Raw genomic sequence first — 14,137 nt, 5'->3', positions numbered from 1 at the left:
AGTAGCTGGGATTACAGGGGTGGGCCACCACGGGTGGCTAATTTTTGTATTTTTAGTAGAAATGGGGTTTCTCCATGTTAGCCAGGCTGGTCTCGAACTCCTGACCTTGTTATTCCCCTGCCTCGGCCTCCCAAAGTGCTAGGATTACAGGCGTGAGCCACCGCGCCCGGGCAGGACTCGTAATTTTTAAAGCTGAAACCCCTTGACGTGGGGTCTGAAAACTTAGATCTGAACTCAACTTGTATCATTTCCTAACTGACAAATTATGGAAAAGTTACTTAATTTCTCTAAGCCTCAGTTTTCCTTATTTGTAAAATGGGATAGCACAGGTGTAGTAAGGATGAAACAAAATAAGGTGTACCATTAAAATTCATCCCTCAGGTAGTAGGTACTCACAATGTTCTTAACAATTTCAAATTATAATTCTATGAGCTAGTTTTATGACACACTATACATTTATCTAAATCTGTGAAATACCTGTTTTTCACGCCCATAAGATCAGCCTTTTTAGGGGCTGGGGGAGGGCTAAATTCTGAACCACATGAACATGAAGTCGTAGCATCCAAAACTTGGAACACATGTGTTTCGGAAACAGAGAGAGAATCCTAGAGAAAGACACAATGACTGTAACAGACACCAATCACGGGTAATCACCCACTCGCACAATGGGAAAGCCTTTCTGATCTTTTAAGCTTGCCTGTAATTTATTTTTGGAGGCTCTGCCTGTGAATGTGAAAAGTTGAGATGGAACCTGGGACTTTTGAGTTGGGAGACGTTTTTTCTCCTAAGGTCCGGAATTATTCCAAAAGCATTCCCAATGTAATTTAAAATTCAATAAGAAACCAAGATTTATTTTATGTTCAGCTTTGTACGATTGTGTCTCTTCTGGAATGAACTGTCACAGAATGAGCGCAGGTATAATAACTGAATCATAAGGTCATTTGAAAAACAAGGTCTATGGCTAAAATGGACTGAATTTTATTATTTTATTTAAAATTTATTTAAAATAAAATTTTATTTTATTTTATTTAAAATTTATTTAAAATAAAATTTTATTTTATTTTATTTAAAATTTATTTAAAATAAAATTTTATTTTATTTTATTTAAAATTTATTTAAAATAAAATTTTATTTTATTTTATTTAAAATTTATTTAAAATAAAATTTTATTTTATTTTATTTAAATTTAAAACAAATTGTTCTGAACTTGGAATGTCATGACTGTAGGAATTATATTAAGCAATTTCTCATTCGATTAAATCTTTCAATTTTCTTTGTATACTTACCTTTTCATTTTAAGGGCAAAGGCTTTAAAACATTTTATTAGATTCCAGATAGAAAAAAGGAAGTGGATTGTTTACTTACTCAGAATAATTCACTGGATCTATACTTCAAATCATGAGGCACATTTTATAATTCTATACATTTTCAATTATCATTCCCGTTTTGCCTCTACTTATTTTTAAAATCCTACTTAATACCCTACTTGCTTAAGCAAATACTTCAGTATATACTTATGATGCCTATGTATAAGCACAATTCAAATAAAAACACAGCTTGTTTTGGTATTGCCACTCTTGTGTGTTAAAACGGGGAAAAGATCCAAGAATATAAAATATGTCACAGAAAGTTTCCTTACTGGTTATTCTCACCTGAAGGGGGATAGAATTCAATTTATTACTGCTGTAACAGGTTAAACATGAATGTGGCCATAGGCACAAAATATGTTGAACTGGTTTTAAAGAAAATAAACTTTCCCTTTTCCTGAACCTTTCATCCATTTTGAAGCTTTGAACTACTTAGATAAAAATTTCCCTCTCATTTTTGTCTGCCTTTGTAGTCTGACTTTGAGCCAGGACTTGAAGCAGACACTATGGCTCATGCAGAAAAGAAACTTCTTCCCACAAGACTGCCAGCGAAATTTTGCAGACTCAAGATGTTCGGAAAGTTTGGACAATCATCACAGTTTTTGGACGCCTATCTGAGGTAAACATAAAGCCAAACCTTGACAGTCTCATTAGTAGTGTAAGTATGATTCAATATGAGGAATTTCTGCTCTTGGCTGGTTGATATAAGATAATTATAAGATTTCTTAATTGAAATTTAATTGGAGATACAAAGTGATACATGGCACTTTGTAAAGCATCACAGCTAAACAATTTGCTCCAGTATACCAGATGAGCAGAAAACAAATCAATACATTCTTAGAACTGCTAAGTGAAAATTATGTAGAATAATTGCTTCAATCATTGAAAATACGATTTTTTAGCAGCATGTTTGTGTAACCAAAAGTATGTTATTAGTTATTGAGTGAGTAAAGCATTTGTCATCACAGTTTGCACTTGAAAGGGTTACAGGTAAGAGCTGTTTTTTGTGCCCAATTATTTCCTCAGTCCTATGTTCTCACCCTAAGCAACTTAATGAAATTGGAAAGGCATATCCTTTTAGAAATGTATCTGTAGTAAAGATAATTTGAAAGCACTAAACTCTAGAAAACCTTTTCCGCCGGGCGCGGTGGCTCACGCCTGTAATCCCAGCATTTTGGGAGGCTGAGGCAGCGGATCACAAGGTCAGGAGATCCAGACCATCCTGGCTAACACGATGAAACTGTCTCTACTAAAAATACAAAAAAATTAGCCGGGCGTGGTGGCAGGCGCCTATAGTCCCAGCTACTCGGGAGGCTGAGGCAGGAGAATGGCTTGAACCCGGGAGGTGGAGCTTGCAGTGAGCCAAGATCGCGCCACTGCACTCCAGCCTGGGAGACAGAGTGAGACTCCGCCTCAAAAGAAAAAAGAGAGAACCTTTTCAATGCTGATATAGTTAGGCTTTGTGTCTCCACCTAAATCTCACCTTGAATTATAATCCCATAATCCCCAAGTGTCAAGGGAGAGACCAGGTGGAGGTAATTGAATCATGGGGGTCGTTTCCCCCATGCTGGTCTCGTGATAGTGAGTGAGTTCTCACGAGATCTGATGGTTTTATAAGGGGCTCTTCCTCGCTTTCCTTGACATTTCTTCCTGCCTTGTGCTGCACTGTGTGGAAGGTGTCTTGCTTTCCCTTTGCCTTCCGCCATAATTGTAAGTTTCCTGAGACCTCTCCAGCCATGAACTGTGAGTCAGTTAAACCTCTTTCCTTTATAAATTACCTAATCTCAGGCAGTTCTTTATAGCAGTGTGAACACGGTCAAATACAAATGCTAGAATGTTTTAAAAGGTAATCCCAGGATGGTAATAATGCAGGAGGGCAATGCTCTGTGGCTTAATGCCTTAGGTGCCCAGAGACCTTTATCCTAAACAGAGGGAAAACCTTGTTACAGGGTTTGTTGCAAACTGAGAAGAAAGCCTTCTGTAGCATGTCATTTCCTTTCGTTTTGTTTTGCTGGAAGGGCAACAGGAATCTATTTGGGTTAAAGGACAGGCAGAAGTGGAACATCAGAAGTCAGGGGTCTTTTGGGAGAGTCCTGAGTAGCAGGAATCATAGATCTGGAATAATTAGATTATTAAAATGAACACTTGAACAAAGGGGAACAGAAAGCTGTTAACCTTAAGAAAAGATTCCAGACAATTCTGTTTGACTCTCTTTTTTATCAAAACAAATAAAGGAGTATAAGTTAAAATGTATTCAGTGAAGTCTCTAACTGGCACCAAGGTACTGAGAGTTCTTTAAGTCTTCTTGTAAATTACACACCACGTTGCTTATGTGATTATTAATGCGATGATGTAATAGTTGTATTTTTATGTACAAAGAATACGAGCCTGGATTGTGTGCTAAATTCCTGCTTTTGCTCACTTACCCCTTATAGACAGCATAAAGGAGGACTCTTGGTCAGATATTTGTAGAGGTGGCTATAGTTCCCTTTATTTGCCTAAACTTGCTGAGTTTCTTAAGAGGGATGCAATGGGTGTTCAAATGGAACAATTCTCACCGTGGTGGCTTCAGTATTGCAAGGTGTTAAACACCCCGTCCTACTAAATGCCACAATCACTTTTCATCCATTGTGATACCCACCATGTGATAACTCTGCACATTTCCAATCTCTTCTTGGAAAGTGGTATACGCATACACCCCTGAAGTCTTCCCCTAGCCCCAGCCACCACCATATAAGAACCACTGGCCTAGGATATGTGGGTTCGGTTATCTGAATCTCAATTACAGAAAATCAACAGCACTTCTGGTAGTAGAAGGTAACCCAGTTAAGAATTAAGAAGTATAGACTGTAGTTTGAATACTGAATCTTTTGGAAAATCATTGAATTATTTGAACCTCAGTTTACTCATCTATTAAGTGGTAATCCACCCTCTCTCCCATTTAAGCCACTTAATTCTTGTGAAAATCAAGAGATCTTATGTACCTTAAAATACTTTAAAAAATATAAAACCTACATAAGGAAATAATATAGTCATTCCTCAGTATCTATGGGGGAGTGGTTCCAGGACCTCCCTTGGATACCAAAATTCAGAGATGCTCAAGTTCCTGATATAAAATGATGTAGTATTTGCATAAAACCTATGCACATCCTCCAGTATACCTTAAATCACTTCTAGATTACTCATCATACCTAATATGATGACTGCTATGTAAATAGTTGTTATACTGTATTATTAAGGAATAATGACAAGAAAAAAGGTCTGTAAATGTTCAGTACAGACACCATTTTTTTCAAATATTTTCAATCTGAGATTGGTTGAATCCACAGATGCAGATATGGAGGTTGTATTAGGTTGTATTAGGAATAATCCTCAGTAGTCATTATCTTTGGGTAATGTGATAAAAGACAGCCAATTAGTATGAGATAACCTATTATGTAAACTGTTCTAGTAGCTATAGAGGATTCAAAGGAAAATAAGACAGAATTGGTGCCCCTGTGGCTGTCATGACAAAGATACAATGTATGTGGTCGAAAAGATGTCAGTATGGAGGTAATAAATGATTAGAAGCAGACATGTGCTATTAGCAATATGTACTGGAGAAGTTCAGAAGAGAAAATGTGTTCAATGGAAGATACAAAAGCCAAAAATGATGAAGGAACCACTTCCCCTATTATACCATTTGAAATGAATAGTTCTTTTTCATCATAATGCATATTAGAAAAGTATCAATCTTCTCCATATGCATATTTTATAGGTCATAGATCTTGAGAATATAAATTCTTCTGTGGGAAATATTATCAGATAACAATTCATTTCTCTAATAAGACAGACAAATGATTGAAAGGCAAGAAGGTATTAGTTTCATAGTGCCACTGCTAATATGTCCTCTGACTGACTCTCAGATGAACACGTTCGCTGATGGTGTTTTTGTCTTCCCTGTCTGGTCTCTGGCTCTGGTCTTGCTCCTGGTGGCTTTGGTCTCACCTCTGTGTCCTAACTTCAGCCCATCTTTTGCTTGAACTTGGTATTCCTGGTTCAGGAATTGACCTCAGCTTGGAATTCTGGAAACTCATCCCTAAGGGGTGGATTCCTTGACTCCATGTTTTCTCCAGAAATCTAGATAAAGTGCAAGCTTGTAAGAGGTCTTCTACCTTTGCCTTGCTTAAGATGTTAAAAGCCCCTTGGTAATGAAGAGATGCCTGTATGAGAACAACCTGATGAACCATAATGTATTATACAAGATTATTTGGCCATTCTAATATTTATTAACCTGAAATTCCTGAAGAAGAAATGACATTGTTAGTTATCAAAAACTTGCATTTCAACTCTTCCTTCTTGTCTTCGTCAATGTGGCAAATCCTTCTCCTTTTTGGAGAAAATGTCCTCCTTTAGCTGTGATATTGATCTCTCCAGATCCTCCTTTCCATATGAACACTCCTTCTCCCGCAGCACTGGCTTCTCTTCCCTCAGTTTCCCCTGGTGCAGGCTCTCCACATGGATCTCTCATGAGTCCTTTTCTTTCTTGTCTGCTCACCCCATGGCCCAGCTATCTCTCCAGTCAACATCTCTCCCAAGCTCCAGCCCCCATTTCAGACCACAGGCCAGACCCTTTATATGAATGCTCTTCCTATACCTCAGACTCAAGTCCGTAATGTAAACATCATATGGACTTCTCTGTAACATCCAACAGAAATCTATTCCTCCTTTGGTCTTTCTCATCTGAATGGCATAATTATCTAGTCATCTAGTCATTCAGACTTGTAGGAATCACCTTTATTGTTTCTTTCTCCTTTATTCTTAATTTCAATAACTCACCAAATCATGAAAAATATCTTCAAAACGTTCCTTGATTCAGGCCCCTAATTTCTATTACTGTAGGTTCTTCCCCTCTCAGTTTCTCGTCAGTGACTGTTATAATAACATTCTAATTAGGTAACAGCGTCTAGTCTCTTTGCCTACTAATTAACTCTGTCCATGTATAGAATTAATTAGAAAGGAAAGAGATTTTTAAAAGAATTTAGTTATAAAAGTAATAAAAGATGATCTTAAAAATTAAAACAACAGCAAGGTAGAAAGTAAAAAGCCAGTCTTCTCCCTCAACTCCCAAAGGTTTGATGTATATTTTTCCAGATGTCTTTCTAAAACATATACACACAAATATGCTTTGCATTATTGTCCTCGAGGGTTTTAGTGCTTCTGGTGAAATATCAGGTGTTAGTCTGATTCTTCATTTTGGGTAACCTATTTTAATTCTTTAGAAGCTTTTAGAATTGTCTCTTCATCTTGAGATTGCATCAAGAGCTTTATTATTTTTTAAACATCTATCCTGCCCAATGCTTGATTGATGTGTCTTTCAATCAATCAGAAGGTTCCTGTATTTCTTCAGCAAAAGCTAATTTTCTTCTAATATTTCTTTCAATGGTTTCCCTTTCTTTCATTATCTCTGATTTCTTCTTATGGAATTCTACTGAATGCACCTTGGCCTCCATGAATCTCCCTCAAGTCTCTATCCTTTTCCCCTATTTATGATGTCTTTTCCTGTGTGATCTACATTTTAAGAAATGTAATTTTTTCTTCTACAAGATAGTTAGCTTTATCCTCTGATTTTTCAGACAGTCCTCTGAAATTTTTACTTACGTAGTTCTATTCTAGTTTTATTATATCCTACTTTTTCCCAAAGCAATATAATATTATTTTTATTGATGGTGTATTTTCCTATTGTTAATTGGGATTTTAAAATCTTCTCTCCTAAAGTTTTTTCTTGAGATAACTCAGCTTCTTCTTGGATGGTCCTATTCATTCATTTTGGTGGAGATAGAGAAGCCAAGTTGTTGTTTTCTTATAATACCTGGCTATTCTGATAGTTAGATTATGTTTATGAATGAAGACTTAGGATGACTGGTATAAGTAGTGTGCTATGTTTCCTCTGAAGTAGTGAAGATCTTGTTTCCCTGTAGAGAATAAGAGTAGGGCTTTTGGAGAACGAGATCATATCCCTTGCAGGGATGTGCATGGAGCTGGAGGCTGTTAGCAAAATTGCACAGGAGCAGAAAACCAAATACCGCACGTTCTCACTTATAAGTGGAAGCTAAATGATAAAAACACATGGACACATAGCAGGGAACAACAGATACTGGGGCCTGCCAGAGGGTGAAGGATGGGAGGAGGCAGAGGATCAGGAAAAATAACTAATGGGTACTAGGCTTAATACCTGGGTGCTGAAATAATCTGTACAACAAAGCCCCAAGACACAAGTTTACCTGTGCAACAAATCTGCCCTTGTACCCATGAACTTAAAAGTTAAAGAAGAAATAAAACGAGAGAAGTAAAAATCTTTAAAAAAAGAAAAAAAAGGAGGGCTTTTGGAAGATTCCCCTTCCCCTGTAAAACTCCAGCCCCTCAATTGCCAAAGCAGGAAAGGATTTACTTCAGGGATAGAGTGGTTCTCTGTTTAACATGCCCTCTGTAGGGCAGCTGTTTTTGTTGACCTGGCGGCCAATACCTTATGAAGACAGTGTTTTTACCTACATTATATCTTCACTGTAGTAGCATCAATGTGAGGGAGGATTTTTCTATCAGCATTCATGGTTTTTCACTGAGTATTCCTTAAGCATGCATGGCCTGACTTTTTTGGTTCACCATATAAGCTTCACTTCCTGAGTTTCTTAGGCCAATTTTCTTCCGTCATGGGGACAGAAGATACGTGAATGGTATCACTCAGTGTCCAGTGTGAGTCATTCACACCGGCCGATTTTTCAGCTTTGTTCTGGTCTGGAGTGCCGGACACTGAGTGGTAATGGAATTGGTATTACATCACTCCTCTGCTTTAGGATGAATTCCATCTTTACCTGGGATATCCTGTCCAAAAATTTGAAGGCAGCCTTTCATCTCTGTAATTTGTTCAGGCAAAATAATCATAAGGTTCTGGGTCTAACCATCCATTTCAGATTGATCATCATCAGCTTAAAATTTATAGCTAGTCTACTTAAGCAATTCTTTGTTACTCCAAAGCAGTCTTATTACCAAACATTCTGACAAATAGTAGAAAAAGGGGAAAAAATCACCACATGGTCCCACAATTATATATATTCACACATACATAATCAAGAAATCTTACTACTATAAGCAATATCATAACATTATTATTTTCCAGTCCTTTTTATTCATGCCTTGAATTAAGGGTATTTGACAAAAGGGAGAATATTTTAAAAATATGCTCTGTAATTTGCGCAAACACTTCTTCCAGAGACTGGATTCTCTGTTGGGAATATCTAGGTATCAGATGGTGCCAAGACTTCAGAGGAGGGGGACATTCCCTGTTTTTTAGAGGGAAAAGAATCTGGAGCTTCTACTGCAATCCAGGATAAAAGAGAAAGCTGAGAAGAAAGGGCAGTTTTGAGAGAGAGGTGAGTAGTGGTCATTGATGGTTATTGGAGAATATGAATGTCTTAAAATGATATTTAGCTTTCCAGATGACCTGCCTTCTTGGCTCCCTTACAGATTGTGGGCATTCCTGTGATGTAAGTTCCTCATCTGTCTCCTTTCAGACCATCTTCTGTGAAGTTTATTCAGCTCATAAGTGTGAATAAAAAATTGCTAAATGTGAATTCAAAGAGACAGTGCAGTTTTACATCTGAGTCCACTGAATGCATCACAGAAGCAGCATATGCAGCAACAGGAGTCTAATAGGTGAGAAAAGATATGGAAGACATGCTTTGAACTTTCACAAACCATAAAATTGGCGAGGGGAGGAGCCAATTATATCAATATTGTGAGAGGCAGGAACTTCAGTTGCAGGTGTCTATCTCTCTCTGCAGTTCTAGGTTTATTGAAGGGATGGATAGAGTCTTTGTACCCTTCAATACCCAACAGAGCTTTACCCTCAAGGAGTGTTCTATAAATGTCCAACACATGCATAACATAGTCCAAATGCACGTAATGGACATCAATAGCAAGATGAGAGAATAAGGGCAGAGGCCTTATCTGCAAAGAAATATTTTGTTTAATGAGAAGGTTGAGATTGTTGGCTAAAATATCAGACTTCCAGATTTGAGATCTTAACTATCTTCCTTTATTACCAATTGCAGTAGATAAATTAGAGTTAGCTATTGTTACTCCATTTCTATCAAAGTATATTCAGTCACTATTCTGGAGAGTAAATCCTCAAAAACTTCTTCTAATTCTTCACAGTATGTAATTGTTCTAACACGGAACCCGAGGGCCATAGTAATAATGAAATATAAAATATTGTTAAATGTGCACCATTTAGAATGGTGGGAAACCTAATAGAGAAACATAAAATTAGTTTGACGTTTACACATATTGTACAGGGGCTGGGTTTCATTAAAATGAAAATAAACATGTAAGCTAATATTTTAGGTGAAGAATGTATATGCTTTGCTTTAGCTGCAACAATTACTTCTTTAAGTATTTATTTTCATTTATTTAGCCTGGTTTTATTTTTAAAAACAAAAATATCAATACTTAGTCATTTTGTCTGTAATTATTTGATTTAAAATTATAACAGCTTTATTTGATTTTGTAATTGTCTTCTGTCTGCTGAGAACTCCCACTACAGAAGCCATGTAATTGGATCTTAGTTTTCGGTAATAAAATGTCTCAAAAAACTTTTTTATATTAAACGATTGTTCTTAGGTTTTAATAAAACAGATGTAAGTTAAACATAGTGATTTACCAGATTCATTTCTTTGGGGGGAAAACTAGCTGAAGACTTTCCATCGTCATGTGGTAATGCAGTTCAGTGAGAGCCTGGGGAGGCTGTGCCCTTCTTAATTGTGTACCACCCTCCTCCTTCGCCTGGCTCCCTGCACTTGCGCTAATACTGTGCTGCAGGTTACATGACTGAGGGAGGGAGTCAGATTTTGAAGAGCAAAACACATTTTTTTTTTTTTCTCGAGACAGAGTTTGGCTCTGTTGCTCAGGCTGGAGTGCAGTGGCACAATCTCAGCTCACTGCTACCTCCACCTCCTGGTTTCAAGCAATTCTCTTGCCTTAGTCTCCAGAGTAGCTGGGATTACAGGGATGTGCCACCATGCCCAACGAAATTTTTTGTATTTTTAGTAGAGATGAAGTTTCACTAGGTTGGCCATCTCCTGGCCTCCAGTGATCCACCAGCCCCAGCCTCCCAAAGTGCTGGAATTACAGGTGTGAGCCACCGTGCCCGGCCCAAAGCATAATTCTTAATGGCACACCTAGTTCTTATGTTAGGTGCTTCCTCCTTTCCACTGATCTGGATTCCTTTCTACCTTCCTTTTGGCGTGACTCCTAATTCAAACTGTAACCCTGTTGTATCACACTCCTCATCCAAACTCCATGATATTCGGTATTCTTTGTTCTCATTAGAGTTTACACATTCCAGGATAACAGACGTGAAAAAAATGCCTAAGAGTTCCCCTGTGGTAGCTAGTCTTCAAATAGACTAGTAAGTGAGAGAAAATAATAAATTGTTTTGAGCCATTAAGTTTTGGAGTGGTTTGTTATGTACCATTAAATAAGTCAAGCACCACTTCAAATGTATGAATCACTCATCGTTACAAATTCCACCAAAAAGCCAACTTTTGGTGTTAATAATCCCAGACACATTACTGTCACGTTATGTCTTTGGATAGTTTGCCTACCTCTCTGAGTCTCAGTTTTCTCACATCTAAAACACGTAATAACAGAACCTACCCTACAGAGCTTGCGAGATAACTGGATGAGAGAAAGTATATAAATTCCTTTGTAAAAAATGCCAGACATATGTAGCACTCCATTTAGTGTTAGTCATTTAATTTCTCATTGACAGAGAGTGAACGAATGGGAAAATTCCACTTACAACATCAAATGTCTTTTTGGACTTTCACATCAATGTGATTCTTTTACTAAGTTATAGAATTGGAGTTGAAGTTTACTTAAGTCTAAAAGCAAACAGTGAGAAATAATAGGGAATATAGAGCTGGAAAAGTAATTTTGAAGCTGTGTAACTTGCCTGTGAGTAATCCTTAGCAATTTCAGAGGAAAGCGTTTCAGGAATTGCTTGTGTCACCGTATCTGGGTAATAATTATGGGTCATCATCATTTTAGTTTTGGGCAATCAGGAGGAGGATGTAGCAGTTGTGGTCCTAGCTAGAAAGAGAGGGCACACTAAAACTCAAACAACGCAAGGAGGGTTTCATGAAAAGATTATATCTGCAGGTATCGTCAGAGTATGAGGAAACCCAGGGATAAGGGATCACCTGGGGACTACAAAGCAGAATTGCTGCCACTCTTAACCCTAAAGGAACAGAGGGTGGATGCACTTTCCTGAACACAGGGAAGCATTGTGTTGATGGAGACCTTCATTTGACTTAGAGGGCCAAGGCAAGCCCATAGGAGGAAGATGGGACACTAAGTACCTTGAGTTCCTCTCTTTCTTCCTTCTGATCTGCCAGGGCCCTCCAGGACTTAGCCCAACCGGAAACCTGAAGGAGTCTGTTCTAGTCTACACAGATCAGCCACTCAGGGCAAGACAGTGGGGTGGAGAAGAGTGGGAAGAGGAGGATCTGTCAGGGTCTATGAAAGATGATGAGTCAGAGGATAATGGAGCAAAAGTAGTAAGGCAGACTTATGATCCTCATATTTAAATGCTTGTATTTTAATAATCTTAACACAATTCTGTGGCAGCTTAAACCCAAGGAATATTTAAGTTTCTTTTCTGATCTATGAAGAAAAGCTTTGTGAAGATGTACAGAACCCCAAAGAGGTTACTGTCTTTATTTCCTTCTGTATCCTACTCAAAGTTTTAAGGAAGTAATGCCATGAGCATGACTTTTTTTTTTTTTTTTTTTTTTGAGATGGAGTTTCGCTCCTGTTGCCCAGGCTGGAGTGCAATGGCGCGATCTCAGCTCACCACAATCTCTGCCTCCCGGGTTAAAGCGATTCTCCTGCCTCAGCCTCCCGAGTAGCTGGGATTACAGGCATGTGCCACCACGCCTGGCTAATTTTGTATTTTTAGTAGAGACAGGGTTTCTCCGTGTTGGTCAGGCTGGTCTTGAACTCCCCACCTCAGGTGATCTGCCATCCTCAGCCTCCCAACGTGCTGGGAGCACGACTCTTCAACAATGACTTGTGTCACCTCGGAAGGATTGCTGTCGCATATATGTTTGTTATTGTGAGTACACACAATTTTTCACAGAGAGCTGAGACAAATGCCACAAGCAGCTGGCAAAGGAGGAGACTGTTGCATATTAATTTCATTCCCTGGGAGGTCTGATCTGGAACCATTTGGGATATGGATGTTTAATGGTCTCTAGCACTGAACTATCACCAGCTCTGCCTTTTCTCATTGCTTCTTGGAACTGTTTCTCATGCCATCTGCTTCTAATCCTTCACCTTGTCTCTTTCAGATTCCCTTTCTGGAGGCTTCATTTGCTTCTCTTAATTTTTTTTTTTTTACCCCTGGCTTCAAGCTTGTTTCCTGCTCTGATCAACTAAGATCCACTTACTCTATTTGGCTGACAAAATTATCCATACAGGTGAGGCTGTGAGAAAACACTCCAGGTGCTAAGAGCCTTGGGTAATTTCTAACACTTGCCCCCCATCATCCATTGGCTTTAAGTACAGATGATTAGTGCAGGTGTAGCATTGTGTTTGCATGATGAAAGGAAAACTAAATTGTGTTTCTGTAGACCTACCTGAGGATACGAAGACCTCCTGGAAGAAAGTGAGGCAAGAGGACAACAGATAGCACTAAATATGGGGAGTGAGAAAGGACTGATTTGCAATGTGGATGTGAGAGAGAGAAGATGAACCCAACTCCTCTTTCTTTTTGGATCATAATTTGCTTCAATTCCACGGATGTGAGAAGGTTTAACATTTCAACCAGAACAAACTGTAATGAAAGACAGGTTTTGGCTGGGTTTGGTCTTTTTCTGATTTGTCAAAATCTGAAAGATCAAAATCTGAAAGCCAGAAAACTATCCAAAGGCAAAGAGAAAAAACACATATGCGACAGTTCAGAACTTGAAGATGACCCCATGAAGGGTCAAGAAACTGCTGAAACCAAATAGTACGTTCCGAATTGCAGGTAGCTAAGAGCTGGCCTCATGTTCCAAAAAAACCCATGGTTCTTGAGGTGTGTGTTGGAAGCTGAACTCTATGCTGGAAGGCAGGGGCTGCTCCTAGGCCATGTTAGAAGATACAACTTCCAATTCCAAAGAGCTAAAGCCATTTTACATAGTGCACTGGATGAACAAATGTTAAGATTTTAAGATTTGCAGGTGAAAGGGACTAGATCAGTATAAAATTTTAAAATTGGCAACATAAATGTTACAGTATATATTATATATTATATGGTATATAATTATTATAGGTTACACAGTGGTAGTAAAGTTACTTTGATTTGTAATAAGATAGAAACACCTTGTTAATGGATTCATCATTTTACCTGCATTGGCCTATTAGGATTTAGAAAAGAAAATACAATCCAAACACAATAGCTCTCATACTAGAGTGATTCTTCTCATTCTTCTTCTGTGGAATATCTTGTTTAAACTATTACTAAGAGTGATGGTATCTTTAATTTGAGGTATACCATTGGCATTTTCCATTAACAAATAGTAAAACAAATGGGGCACTTACAACATATGTGCCAATCCCCTCCAATTAAAAATTTCTCCCAAATATCTAGCATCTAGGTTGGAAATGAATTGGTCAAGATATTTGTAGAGCTGAGTGTGTACAATGGGGCAGCACAGATGTTCAGTCAGTGAAACTGACCCCAAACTGAG

The 14,137-nt window shown here is 38.1% G+C and overlaps 2 protein-coding genes across 2 annotated transcripts in view; one reads left to right on the top strand and one right to left on the bottom strand.

Annotated features, from left to right (window-relative positions):
- DDX60L (DExD/H-box 60 like) overlaps nt 1–14,137 on the top strand; it is a 259,291-nt gene that overhangs the window by 76,953 nt on the left and 168,201 nt on the right. Inside the window, exons 3-4 of the mRNA XM_055111991.2 lie at nt 1,841–1,986; nt 8,918–9,059. The gene's annotated coding sequence lies outside the window, so the exon portion shown is untranslated. The remainder of the gene's footprint in view (nt 1–1,840; nt 1,987–8,917; nt 9,060–14,137) is intronic.
- PALLD (palladin, cytoskeletal associated protein) overlaps nt 1–14,137 on the bottom strand; it is a 423,408-nt gene that overhangs the window by 393,843 nt on the left and 15,428 nt on the right. The window lies entirely within an intron of this gene.

This window comes from Pan paniscus, chromosome 3 (assembly GCF_029289425.2).
Source record: "Pan paniscus chromosome 3, NHGRI_mPanPan1-v2.0_pri, whole genome shotgun sequence".
Classification (NCBI taxonomy): Eukaryota; Metazoa; Chordata; class Mammalia; order Primates; family Hominidae; genus Pan; species Pan paniscus.
This window is presented reverse-complemented; position numbering and strand designations above follow the sequence as displayed.